Consider the following 14,252-nt stretch of genomic DNA (forward strand, 5'->3'; position numbering starts at 1 on the left):
AAGAACAAAATAGTACGCCAGCTGACTACTTGCAATAAATTAGGCCGCGCCAATGCGCACGTTTTTTTCGATAAAGGGTGTTTTATTATCTTGCCAATGCGCACGTACTGCCCCAATCAGCGATCTTGTTCTTGTTTAATAACGAAACTTGTTCTTGTTTATTTTTAATAATGAAAGAAAAAGGCAGAGCTTCCTTTGCCGTTTTTGCCAGCTGGACCACCGTGAGAGAGCTACTAGCTAGGACGGGATCGATGTGTTGTGGACACGTCGCGTGCGCCGCCGGCGTTTTCGCCGTTGATTGGAGCTGCGCGAGCAGCTAGCTAGCTTTGCTAGCCGCGTGGCCTGCCGCCGTGATGATCGCTGCACTGGCGACGCAACCGGCCGGGGCGAATATTAGCTCGATGGATCGGTTAATCATGCTGCCCGGTTGCGTGAGTGATGAGTCCTGAAAGATGGACTGGATCGTGTGGGTCTCGTTGTCTCGGAGATTTAGGGGGTACTTAACTAGTCCTGGATCATCTTGATGAGCTTTCGGATCGATCGTGACTCGTGAATGGAGGAGACAAACAAAAACAGCGCGCACGCACTACGGACCAGAATAGCTAGCTTGTCAATTGAGCGGTCGATCGGGCCTGCACGCACGCATGCATTATTATTCGTTTCTCCGTGCACTTGATGATCCATATCGCCATGGCGGGTCGGTCCCTTGCGCAAACCATTTAATGCAAGTGCGCAAGTACCGGCGGCTGCACTACAGCAAATATCCTTTTTTTGAGTAACTACAGCAAATATCCATACGGAGACGCTTTGCGTACGCGCATGATCCAAGACCCGGGTCTCATGAATCTCCCGCTACGCCACGGGTAGCGGCAGCTCACAGCCTCACACAGAGGAACACGGCACAGGGACCGCACGGCGCAAGCTGGCCGAGTATGCGCGACCTCGGGCTCACGGGCGCCGGGACAGATTGGAGGAGGTGTCACCGTGTCAGCTGCGCGCGGCGTGCTGGATCCGCGGCTGGTTCCGCCCTGGAAAACAGCGGCGCGCGGTGACCGCGGCGGCACGCGCTCTCGCCCCACCGACGACGCCGATTTTAGAGCGTCGCCTGTAGCAAGGAGCCAACGGGGCCGAGTCACGGAAGGAATTTGGTGTAGAGGCCTTGCTTATCCGCGTTGTGCATACGGGCTTGCTATAGCTGGTCGTCGATCGATCTCGTTTCTTCTACCACTCCTACTAAACTGTTTAGCGGGGGATGTCCGTCCACGGCGGGCAAGCTACGATGGGATCGGGAGTATATATGTGCGGCCCAGCAGCTTTGCTGGTGATGTGGACGCGTGGCGTGCGCGGCCGGCGTCTTGGCTGTGTGATCCGCTTCGTTTTCGAGCTGTCGGAACTGTCTCGGTCGGCAGCGGCCTAGCTGCCGACGTGGTCATCGATGCACTGCCGAGCAACTGGTGCGCGTACGAGCTCAATCAACTACTACTGGTTATAAACTTATAATCATGTGCAACAGTGCATGCTGCTCGTGCTCGGCGACGAATAGATCGGTGGAATATGGTGGATTAGATCGGGTTTTTTTTTCCGAAACGGAGGCAAAAAAAAAAAGAGAATAGAGTTTGTTACAATTCTTGTGCCCGAAGACTCTAGCATTGCGTTCATTTCAAATTGTCCAACTGATGAGCATTGTGAGGGAGGTCATTGCTTTTGAATTTGGGACGCCCGTTCCCACCCGCATTGACCACCAGTGCTCCACAAAGTTGTCCAAGTACCAAGAAGAGGTATATATCAATGCTGTCAAGGTGGAGCCACTCTTTGGCAGTTGAAAAGCAAGTGTGCTCCCGTCTCTTGGACACTTTTGCAAAGAGGGTAAAGACCATAATTTGACCAACCTCACTTGGGCAATCTATCCGTCGTCCATATCCTATTTTAGATGACCAACCAAGCAACAAAAATTGACTTCCGACAGTGCCCAAGCCTTCCAAACCATGGAGTCTAGAGGTGACATGACTCTTCTCAAGATTTGCGCCCGATAAGCTGAGGCCGCACAGTAGTGCCCACTCTTCGCAAGCTTCCACACGATGTCATCCTCAATGTGCTCGTCAAGGTGGAAATCATTAATAATCATCCATAGAGTGAAGAATTGATTGATGTGCTCGGCGGACACCATGGTGGCTGGGTTGATCTTGAAGATCTAAGCATTTCCCTCGACGGCCTCATGCACCTTCCAACCTTTCCTCCTGGACACGTCGTGAGTCTCGCTATCTGGGAGATTTTAGGGGAGGGGGGGGGGGGTTAGCTAATCTTTAATCCAGATGAGCTATAGGATAGATGTGGTGGGCATGATTGATACGTCTCCAACGTATCTATAATTTTTAATTGTTCCATGCTATTATATTATCTGTTTTGGATGTTTTATATGCATTAATATGCTATTTTATATTATTTTTTGGACTAACCTATTAATCTAGAGCCCAGTGCCAGTTTCTAAAATTTTTTCTTTGTTTTTGAGTTTAGCAGGAAAGGAATACCAAACAGAATTAAACTTTCTCGATGATTTTTCTTGGACCAGAAGACACCTGTTAGACTTGGACTCCAAGTCAAAAGAGCTTGGAGTAGACGACAAGCCATAGGGGATCGCCCTAGGGGGGCGCCCCCTTGCCTTGTGGCCTACTCCAACACCCCCTGACCCAATTCTTCGTCCTGTATATTCACATATACTCCCAAACCTCCAGAAGAGTCCACAAAAATACTTTTCCACCGCCGCAACCTTCTGTACCCATGAGATCCCATCTAGGGACCTTTTTCGGCACCCTGCCGGAGGGGGATTCGATCACGGAGGGCTTCTACGTCAACTCTATTGTCCTTCCGATGAAGCGTGAGTTGTTTATCTTAGACATACGGGTGCATAGCTAGTAGTTAATTAGATGACTTCTTCTCTCTCTTTGATTTTCAGTACCATGTTCTCCTTGATGTTCTTGGAGATCTATCCGATCTAATATTCTTTTGTGGTGTGTTTGTTGAGATCCGATAAATTGTCAATTTATGATCAGCTTATCTATGAATATTATTTGAATCTTCTCTGAATTCTTATATGCATGATTTAATATCTTCGTAATTCTCTTCGAATTATCGATATGGTTTGGCCAACTAGATTGGTTTTTCTTGCAATGGGAGAAGTGCTTAGCTTGGGTACAATCTCGCGGTGTTCTTTCCCAGTGACAGTAGGGGCAGCAAGTCACGTATTGTATTGTTGCTATCGAGGATAAAAAGATGGGATTTTGGTCATATTGCTTGAGTTAATTCCTCTACATCATGTCATCTTACTTAATGCATTAATCTGTTCTTCATGAACTTAATACTCTAGATGCAGGCATGAGTCGGTCGATGTGTGGAGTAATAGTAGTAGATGCAGAATCATTTCGGTCTACTTGACACGGATGTGATGCCTATATTTATGATCATTGCCTTAGATATCGTCATAACTTTGCCATTTTCTATCAATTGCTCGGCAGTAATTTTTTCACCATCATATTATTTGCTATATGAGAGAAGCCTCTAGTGAAACCTATGGCCCCCAAGTCTATTTTCCATGATACAAGTTTCCAATCTACAATTTTACTTTCCGATCTATTATTTTTGCAATATTTTACTTTCCGATCTATAGACCAAAAATACCAAAAATATTTACTTTATCGTTTGTTTAGTTTCATCTATCTCTATCAGATCGCACTTTTGCAAGTAACCGTGAAGGTATTGGCAACCCCTTTATCGTGTGGGTGCAAGTTGTTTGATTGTTTGTGCAGGTATTGGTGATTTGTGTGTTGTCTCCTACTGGATTGATACATTGGTTCTCTAATTGAGGGAAATACTTATCTCTACTTTCCTGCATCACCCTTTCCTTTTTAAGGGAAAAACCAATGCAAGCTCAAGAAGTAGCAATGATGCAAGGGAACAAAAAGACTGTGTCGATTGCTTATCTGTGCAAGATTACCAACTAGGATAAAACCACTTATCGGGCCTTGGATGGATGAAGTAGTTATTGGCAGTGACATGAGAGCATCTACAGCAGGACGCTTCAAACCCCTGTCATACGTCCGGGCGGGCGACGCGATCAGTTACCGGTAAAAAAACAACCCAGACGACACTCCTTATATTCAGCCCAAGTATGGGGTGGGTCCTTGACGACGATATTGGAGGCGGCAACGGAGATGGGGCCGAGGGCGTTGTCACGGCATAGGCGACGACGTGCGTGGTGTGAATGGATTTGGATGTGGGTGTGGGGAACAGGGGAAGTGTGGGTGGTTAATTATATTTGAGGGCTGACATAGTTTTTGCTGGCGTTTGCTGACGTGGCCAACACCATTTCTATTTCTTATTTTTATTTTTTAGTTATTTTTTGTACACATTGTTTTATATTGTTATAAATGATCTGTTTATAATTTTATAATGTTATTATTCTAGTATTTTTTGAAAATTTTGTAATTATTTTGTGTAAATATATATACATACTAAAATATAGACAAACACTCACAATTAGAACAACATCGATCTCATTAATTTGGCCTAGATACATAATAGTTGAAGGATAATAATCAATGAGTTTAACTTCTACCACTACTTGATCTAGACTAATAACACAATCAATGTAATGAATCCTATGAGAAGAAATGCTGCCACCGATCCGGCTGAAAGAACGAAGCCAAGCATAACAACAGCTAAAAGTGCATATCAAAGCATCTTGAATTTTTGGATTTGACCTGGCATCGCATCATTCTTGAGTTGCATCTCATATATCTGTCGTCTCAATGGGTGGAGTACTCGAGGAACTCGCTTACTTACTTCTACACGAGATAAACCCATCACTATTAGGGAAAGGCCTAGCAGTAGCGCGGGTCTGAGGGCTATCAGTAGCGGGGGATACCGCGCTACTGATATGACGCTACAACTAACACTTAGCAGTAGCGCGTTCCAACCCGCGCTACTGTTATAGCTACTTAGCGGTAGTGCTTTCCATACAAACGCTACTGCCAATCTAACTAGTAGTAGTGTTTTTCGTGCCCCGCGCTACCACTATTCTGTTTTTTTAGTGCATTTATACGCCGTTATACAAATTTTGATACAGTATCAATTAAGAGGTTGTTATATCATTATGTCCATGATGAATTAATATATCATTGTGAGGAAGAAACATGGATTAGATTCATTTGGATGAATCAAAAGTTGAATTAGGATGACGATCCTACTAATTCAACTTTTGGTCACTTTTGACCCATCCACATGAATCTAATCCGCGTTCCTTCCACCTATGATATAATAACTAATCATGATCATAATAACAAATCATCATGATAATCATGATCAACATCATCATCATATTAATATAAAAACTCTTGCATCATATCATCACCAACAACACTAGCTAATAATCATCATAGTCATTACCACCGACACTATTAAATCATCATGGTCATAGTGTCACTACTAGGGAAAAGCCTAGCAGCATCGCGGGTTTTAGGCCTATCAGTAGCGCGGGGTGATGCGCTACTGATAAGGTGCTACAGCTAATGTATAGCAGTAGCGTGCATGTAGCGACCCGACCTCAGACGGTCAAGCCTCTGTGTTACTGTGCCATCCCTGGATCAGTATGCTGGCACACACAGTACATCAATGTATATATCAAAGTGCAATCACATGTATAAATAACGTAAAATGATATATACCTCATAATACTCAGCGGAAACAATCAAACGGGTGTGGAGTCCCATCAACGCCATCGGCAGGTTGAGTGTAGACCGTGACCCTGTATCGTAATTCTTACTCGTCGAGGAAATATCTGCAACATGATACGTTGTAGCCGTGTAGGTCAGTACATTGAATGTACCGGCAAGATCACAATAAAAAGAACAGATGATAAAACTATACTATATGCATTATGGCTTTGTGGCTCTGTATCTGAATTTTGTTTGCGTAAAAGCTGATTTGTTTTCCCTACATCAAAGGAATACATGAAGTCTGTACTATGGAGTTTTCTATCATGACATGGTTCCACCAACCGATGTCTCATAGCCCAAAATCATCATAAATTGCCCACAATTAAGTTATCAGTCCGGTGTTGAGAGTTCCGAGATAGATCCAAGTCCAGATGCTCAAATTGTCCGTAACCGGGGACACGGCTAATCGATTAGGTTTTAACCCTCTACAGAGGTTTGTACACTTTACCCGCAAGATTCGATCCCTCTCTTTACGTTCTCGCACTTCAGGGTGTTTGGGAACAAGATGACCGAAACATGGTCTTCCAAAGAGTTCCTCTGACCACTGTCCGGTACCCATCTGTCCTACCGTAGTTCTACATCTACTAGTACCGTCCCAGCCAGAGTCACAACTAAGGTCAACCAAGCCAGAGCCCATAATGACTTGCGGTTGCACAGGTAAGCTTTCGGGCGTGAAGTATTCTTCCGTCTCTTTGAGTCTGGGTGAAGCTTTCCGCAAGATGTCATGGCGCTTCTCCATGCATCCCGGCCAACCACTGGGTTCTCCAGGGTGCCCGTCAACCGTCCTTCACCCAGTAGTGTGTATTGAAATCCTGTCTCGAGTCTTGAAGTCTTGAGGTCTTGAAGAGGCAGTCCTTGCAGATTCTATCATGGAGTTGTCGTCATTGACGTAGAATCCTCCCTTCTCACATAACTCCCGAGCACTCATACCAAACCCCGTCTACTATAGCGTAGCATAAAAATAAATAACGTCCCGGGCTTGGTAACAGGGTGATGGGTTCCTACCTCATGCATACTACTCAACTACAAGAATTTCAATAACACTACTGAGGGGTGGTTGCAATGGTGCCACTAAATGCAATAAAACAGAGGTAAGAAAAGCATGGTCAAAGTGAACTTGCCTGGTTGACGATCTTCGAAAAAAAACTAGGGTTTCGTAGTAGCAATCTTCGCACTCCGGAAATTCTACCGAGGCAAACAATAACTATAATAAGCACATAGCAATAGGATCACATAACACAACATAACAAAAGTAACATAACACAACAAACAACCAAAACTCAAATCCAAAAGAAAAACTCAAATAAAGGCCACTCAAAGTTTTCCCTACTTCAAACAATAACAAAAATAGTTTTATATAATAAAAATTTCTTAATATAACCTAATCATGGTTTTAGGTTAACTTAACAGAAAAGGTTTCACTAAGCAACTAGGAGCAAAAAGAATTAATTAAAAAGCTATTATAAAACTCATTTTAGGCCTAATCCAATTTCTATTAAGAAAAAATAATTTAAAACTTTTATTAGTTATAAATAAAAGTTCATCTACTAGAATGACAGAAACTAACCTAGAATAACTAATCACAAGTTAAAAATAAATTAATTTACTAATTAATTAATTAGGAAAACAGGAACTAGTTAATTAATTAGGATTAATAGGATTCTGTCTAAAACTAATTATTTATTAATCCTAAAATACCCAAGTTAATTTCTAGGGTTTGGCAAATGTCAAAATAAAGTGATGACAAAAAGAATCATGCAAAAATAATTTTTTTGTTAACTAAAGTTATAGCAGATTTACTATTCTGACTAAAACTAAAATAAAGCAATTTTAATTATTTTTGACATAGCTAAATATATATTTTACAGAAACTACATAAAATTTGCAATCCAACAAAAAAAAGAATCACTCAAAAATATTAAACAGAATAAAAGATATACATTTTTGAAAACAGAAACTATTCGGCTAAAACAGAAAATCAAAATAAAAAGAAAAAGGCCTAATGGGCCTATACTGTGCCCTGTGCGTTAGATAGCCTAAACGGGCCCTAGGTTTAAACTAAACGAACCGGGCCTAAAATAAAAACCTAAACAAAACAAAAAAAAACTAAACCGATCGGAACCGGCCGGTTTTCTAAATAAAACCTAACCCTTCGGGGTTCTAATCCTAGCCCTAGATCTAGGATCGGACGGTGGGGGGGGGTGATGCCGGTGACTTACCGGACTCCGGCGACGGCGGCGGCGGCGGCGAAAGTGCGTCGGGGCGTCTGGGCGTCGGGGAGCTCCGGCGACTCGTCGGGAAGATGCGCACGAGGTCGGTGAGGGGTTCGGTGGTGTTGGGGGGGGGGTCGGGGTGGACCAGGGGGTCGACGGCGGCAACAATGGCGGCGGGGAGGGCTCGGGTCTCCGGCGACGTCGAGCGGGAGAAAGAGGGGGTGCGGCGAGCTCTCGGGGGGGGGGGGAATGGGGTGCGGGGGCTCGGCTCTTTATAGCCAGGGCCTCGGCTTCGCTTCGGAAGGGCATCGGGGGCGGTCGGGGGATCCCGGATCCTTCGGGATCCGGTCGATCTCCGGCGAGGTCGGTGGCGTGGGCGAGGGGGGAAGGAGAGGGGCGGGGCCCACGGGTCAGCGAGAGGGAGAGAGGGGCGAGGGGGTCGGGTGGAGCTGGGCTGGCCTAGCTCGGCTGACCTGTTGGCCGAGTGGGCCGGCTGGCTTGGGCCAGGCGGGGTGGGGTTCGGTGCTGGCTGGGCCTGGGGTGGCCTGGCTGGCGCCCCTGGGGGTTTTCTTTTAATTTTTTTTATATAAAACTAAAACAAAAATAACACCAAATCTATAAATATTTTATATAGGGTATATATATACCCAAATGATCAGGGGAAAAATTCCCTTTCATTTGAACATTTTTCCAAAGGCAAAATCCAAACTTCATAAAAATCTTTTTTTTTTCAAATTCAAATAAATTTCAGATTTGAATCCAAATCTTTTGGCATTGTTTCCTCTGATATTTTTGGAGTGTCATGTTTGCTCCTCTCATACTTTTGATCAAGTATTTATCAGGCATAGTTTTTTTTTTGAAATGTTTCCCACATGCCAAAGTTTGAAATTCAAATTCAAAACTCAAAATTTGAAAGAGGGTTTCAAAGCACTTTCAAATGATTTTCAACTTGATTCATTATAACTTCCAACTCCTATTTCACATAATTGAAGAAGTCATCTTATCTTCCCTCATGAATATCATTGAGTTGCATAAAGCTTTGAATTTGAAATCTTCCCAAATGAAATTCAAATCTTTTTTCCAAAACCCTATTCATTTAAAAATGAAGGAAGTCATGTCATCCTCACTCTAGGCTTTGGTGTTGGTATGAATTTGAATCCATTGGGATCAAAAGGCAAAAGGGGAAAGTTTTGGGAAAGTCATTTCATTCCCTCTCATTCAACTTTCAAAATTTTCAAATTTCACTCAGTTTCACTCAATCCATCAAACCAACAATCAGACAATCAAGCATAGTTATTTATTTAATATAACATTCCAAAATTTAGAATTTTGGGATGTTACAAACCTACCACACTTAAAATGAATCTCGTCCTCGAGATTCGAAGAGGCTAGCAAGAAAAGGGTAGGGGTTGGGGGTCTTCTAGCAAGAGTTTTGGTCAGAAAGGTCAGGGGTGCTACCACACTTAAAAACAAGGTCATGGTTCCAATAAACTCAGATATTTCCTCTGGAGGGCTGACAATGTATGTCTCTTCACATATCTTACAATAGCTCCTTCATTAAAGCTCTTCTGTCAGAAGCATAGAGTTTTCCTCAAAAGCTTGGGTCGGTTCGTCAAAGTTGAAGTTCGTCCGAGACTGGATCTTCTTAGCTGATAGGTCTGTGTCCACCCTAAACAACTATCGAAACACTCATGGTGGTATTCCATTAATGGTTTCTCCTGCAGAAAACGGGTCTGGGTTGAACTTCACCGTTTATCCTACGATTTGCAACGGTTGCCTGTAAAGGGTTCCATCGTCCTACCATTTTATGGTTTAAGCAAGACTTCAACGAGCGTCGTCACTTTACTATGGGTAAGTCACTCATATTTTACCATCCCATATAGCAAAGCGAACAATAAGGGTAAGTCGGTATGGTGATCAATCCATCCCGCACCCAAATCATTACCTTGTACATGGTTTAGCGAATCTCGCATTCTAACACTCGGTCATCCTCACAAGCATTGCAGAATTTCTCTTGTCGTCGAACCAAGTTCGAAAAAAAATCCATTGATTCTGCAGGCCAAAACAAACATCTATTGTTCCTTATCAACTCTCAGGTTTTGCGTAAACTCCTACGAAACGTATGCTGATTGGATCACTGATTCTTCCAAATGTACTCCTTTATCAAGGGTACATCTGTTCCTTCTCAAAATCCTGGGCCTGTGGTTTATGGCCCACTTCAGCACTAGTGCAGCTTTAACTCATCCTTGGAGTAACTCTCATGTTACACCTCCTTTGAATCCAGTAGTATTCTGTTTTCTTCATACCATCATATCAAAACAAATCTCCAACTCATTTTGTTCAGCTTCCTTCTATGGACCGTCATGAATAACACATTTCTTTCTTCATTGATCTTGTGGCTTTACAGAGTACTATGACCAAAATAAAGTGCACATAAAATCTCATTAATCTCATATCAAATTTTCGTAAATCCAACTTCCAAAAAGTACTTGTTACAAATGCTGCCACCCACATGATTTGGTATGGTCAGACATTACTTCCACTTTATTTATTTATCCTCCTCGAGGATTCTTCAGTCCCACTGGAATTGTGCGACATGAGCCTTGAAATCTTCAATCTTCTGTTTCATCATGGTGGCCTTGAGCTTCACCTCCATCATCTCCGTATGCACTTCGCTTAGGTATTCCTGAGTATGACGGAGTCTTGCTTCTAGTATTTCTCCGATCTGACGTATGGCTTCCATGGCTGTTTCACGAACAGCATCGAAGAAAGTTGCTTGTGGCACACGTGAAATGAAGAAGTAATGCCCCATCCTCTTTGGGCAAACTCCTTTCAAACGGTGGAGGTGTACCTCCACATACCAAAGTTCCACTCCCTTTTGCAGGAAGGGGTAGCCTTTGTAGACTGCATCTCCTTCAAGGTGAATATGCTTCATCATGTCCTTCAAGATCTTCGGGTAATCATGATCACTTGTCAGGGTCATGATCGTTTCAGGACCCTTAAGGAAAGACTCGTAAAGTGTCGTCATCTGCAGTTTGTGAAACAAAAATGATGCTCAGAGTAAGGTACTTATCTCCTGGGCACTCATTCATATCATCCAAACAAAACGTCAATCTTAATTCCAATTTCCTGTTTATGCATCACAACTCACTTTCTTCCATGTTCATCTCGAATATTAATTTCCAAGATAAAATATGACAACTCCTTGAAGTTTTTCAGCATGTGACATTACAACTTTATTGAGTCATGAACTATTACAATCTCAGGGTAATCTATTACATAACTCAACTTATTGAGCTCATGAAAATGAAATTGCTTTCTACTACTCTTATTATCCATAATCAAAATTCCAACTACTCAACTCCAGCTTTCGTCTTGTCGGAACATTTAGTAGCATAATGTCCTGCTGCCTTGCAGCGAAAACAAATGACTTTCGATAAGTCTTTGGGCGTCTTGGAGGTGGTGCCTGCTCCTTGAGTTCCTTGCTTCCTTTCGGGACAATGATTGGCATAATGCCCTACGTCCTTACATTCAAAACAGGTGATATGGCTCTTGTCCCTATTTGCAGAAATTGGATTGTTCTGAGGGTGTCTTTGTTTTCTCTTCCTGGTTTTCTTCGTTCTGATCAAACCTTCTATTCCTTGTGGGTCAAACTCTATTGCTTCTGTCGGGAAGTATCCCGGATACTCTTTTCTTTCCTTGGTGCAATACTGTGAAAAATGTCCTTCTTCTCCACATGAATAGCAGGCATTGGAGTAAAATCTGTTGAGAACTTCTCCATCCAGGTCTTCAACACTTTCATTCATTACTGGTTCTTCTAGGTCTTCCTTGAGGGCTTCTTTCATTCCATCTTCCTGCTTCGGAATAGTTCGTTGCACCGTGGAGTAAAAGTGACACTGCACCGGGTAGTGGGTGGTTCCTTCACACAGGAAGCAAGTCACCTGGCTAGTTGGGCATTCCTCAGCTGGGTGTTTCTCCTCACAATGAGGGCATCCATCCTTGTGTTCCTCCTGGGTGTGTCCTATTTCTCCGCAAATCCTGCAGGCACAAGGTTTATTTCCTGGTGTATCATGGTGCTTCCGGATAAGACGTGATCTCAACAGGGTCTTCTTGAAATCCTCCCAAGTTCTTGCTCCATTAAATCCCTGTATGGCTTGATGCATGTTCCACCAGGTTGCAGCACTTTCTGTAAAGTACTGAAGAGCATATTGAACCTCATACTTCCTTGAAACCAAATTGCTCCCGAAGTGATTTTCCATGTTCTGCATCCATAGCTCTGCCTCGGGCTGAGTCTTCGGTCCAGAGAATATCAGTCCAACTTCATTCATCATCTATGGGGTTCAAGGGTTTTAGGGTGAGATGAGAGAGAGGTGGGGAGGGATATACACACAATACAAACAATAGTTTTTGAAGAAACAAGTTTTACTTTGTGGCTGTCGGAAAACATCAAGCAAATGACAGCTCACAAATCGTTGTATCTAACGTAAGTGTGTAATAGGGGTTTGGTCTTCTAAAGGTCAAATCTCTTCAGATCCTTCAAGTTTTCGGAGTCTTCAACTGTTGTAGCTTCTAATACATGGTGAAATCCCCTTTACTCTGAAAGGGTCATCAATTCCTTCTTGGAGCGTCTTCAGTTGATCCTCCGGTTGATTAAAAGGGAAAAGGGGTATATTCTAACTATTTGAGGTGAGAGTGTCAGAAGAGATGAGAAGTAAGAGTCTTTTTGTAAATAGAGTTTTTGAGATATCCTGTCCTAGGGCTTTCCGATGTCTAGGGTCACGTCCTACAGTCAACATGTGCTCTGATACCATATCTGTAGCGACCCGACCTCAGACGGTCAAGCCTCTGTGTTACTGTGCCATCCCTGGATCAGTATGCTGGCACACACAGTACATCAATGTATATATCAAAGTGCAATCACATGTATAAATAACGTAAAATGATATATACCTCATAATACTCAGCGGAAACAATCAAACGGGTGTGGAGTCCCATCAACGCCATCGGCAGGTTGAGTGTAGACCGTAACCCTGTATCGTAATTCTTACTCGTCGAGGAAATATCTGCAACATGATACGTTGCAGCCGTGTAGGTCAGTACATTGAATGTACCGGCAAGATCACAATAAAAAGAACAGATGATAAAACTATACTATATGCATTATGGCTTTGTGGCTCTGTATCTGAATTTTGTTTGCGTAAAAGCTGATTTGTTTTCCCTACATCAAAGGAATACATGAAGTCTGTACTATGGAGTTTTCTATCATGACATGGTTCCGCCAACCGATGTCTCATAGCCCAAAATCATCATAAATTGCCCACAATTAAGTTATCAGTCCGGTGTTGAGAGTTCCGAGATAGATCCAAGTCCAGATGCTCAAATTGTCCGTAACCGGGGACACGGCTAATCGATTAGGTTTTAACCCTCTGCAGAGGTTTGTACACTTTACCCGCAAGATTCGATCCCTCTCTTTACGTTCTCGCACTTCAGGGTGTTTGAGAACAAGATGACCGAAACATGGTCTTCCAAAGAGTTCCTCTGACCACTGTCCGGTACCCATCCGTCCTACCGTAGTTCTACATCTGCTAGTACCGTCCCAGCCAGAGTCACAACTAAGGTCAACCAAGCCAGAGCCCATAATGACTTGCGGTTGCACAGGTAAGCTTTCGGGCGTGAAGTATTCTTCCGTCTCTTTGAGTCTGGGTGAAGCTTTCCGCAAGATGTCATGGCGCTTCTCCATGCATCCCGGCCAACCACTGGGTTCTCCAGGGTGCCCGTCAACCGTCCTTCACCCAATAGTGTGTATTGAAATCCTGTCTCGAGTCTTGAAGTCTTGAGGTCTTGAAGAGGCAGTCCTTGCAGATTCTATCATGGAGTTGTCGTCATTGACGTAGAATCCTCCCTTCTCACATCACTCCCGAGCACTCATACCAAACCCCGTCTACTATAGCGTAGCATAAAAATAAATAACGTCCCGGGCTTGGTAACAGGGTGATGGGTTCCTACCTCATGCATACTACTCAACTACAAGAATTTCAATAACACTACTGAGGGGTGGTTGCAATGGTGCCACTAAATGCAATAAAACAGAGGTAAGAAAAGCATGGTCAAAGTGAACTTGCCTGGTTGACGATCTTCGAAAAAAAACTAGGGTTTCGTAGTAGCAATCTTCGCACTCCGGAAATTCTACCGAGGCAAACAATAACTATAATAAGCACATAGCAATAGGATCACATAACACAACATAACAAAAGTAACATAACACAAC

The sequence above is a fragment of the Triticum aestivum genome, chromosome 5A (genome assembly GCF_018294505.1).
Source record: "Triticum aestivum cultivar Chinese Spring chromosome 5A, IWGSC CS RefSeq v2.1, whole genome shotgun sequence".
NCBI lineage: Eukaryota > Viridiplantae > Streptophyta > Magnoliopsida > Poales > Poaceae > Triticum > Triticum aestivum.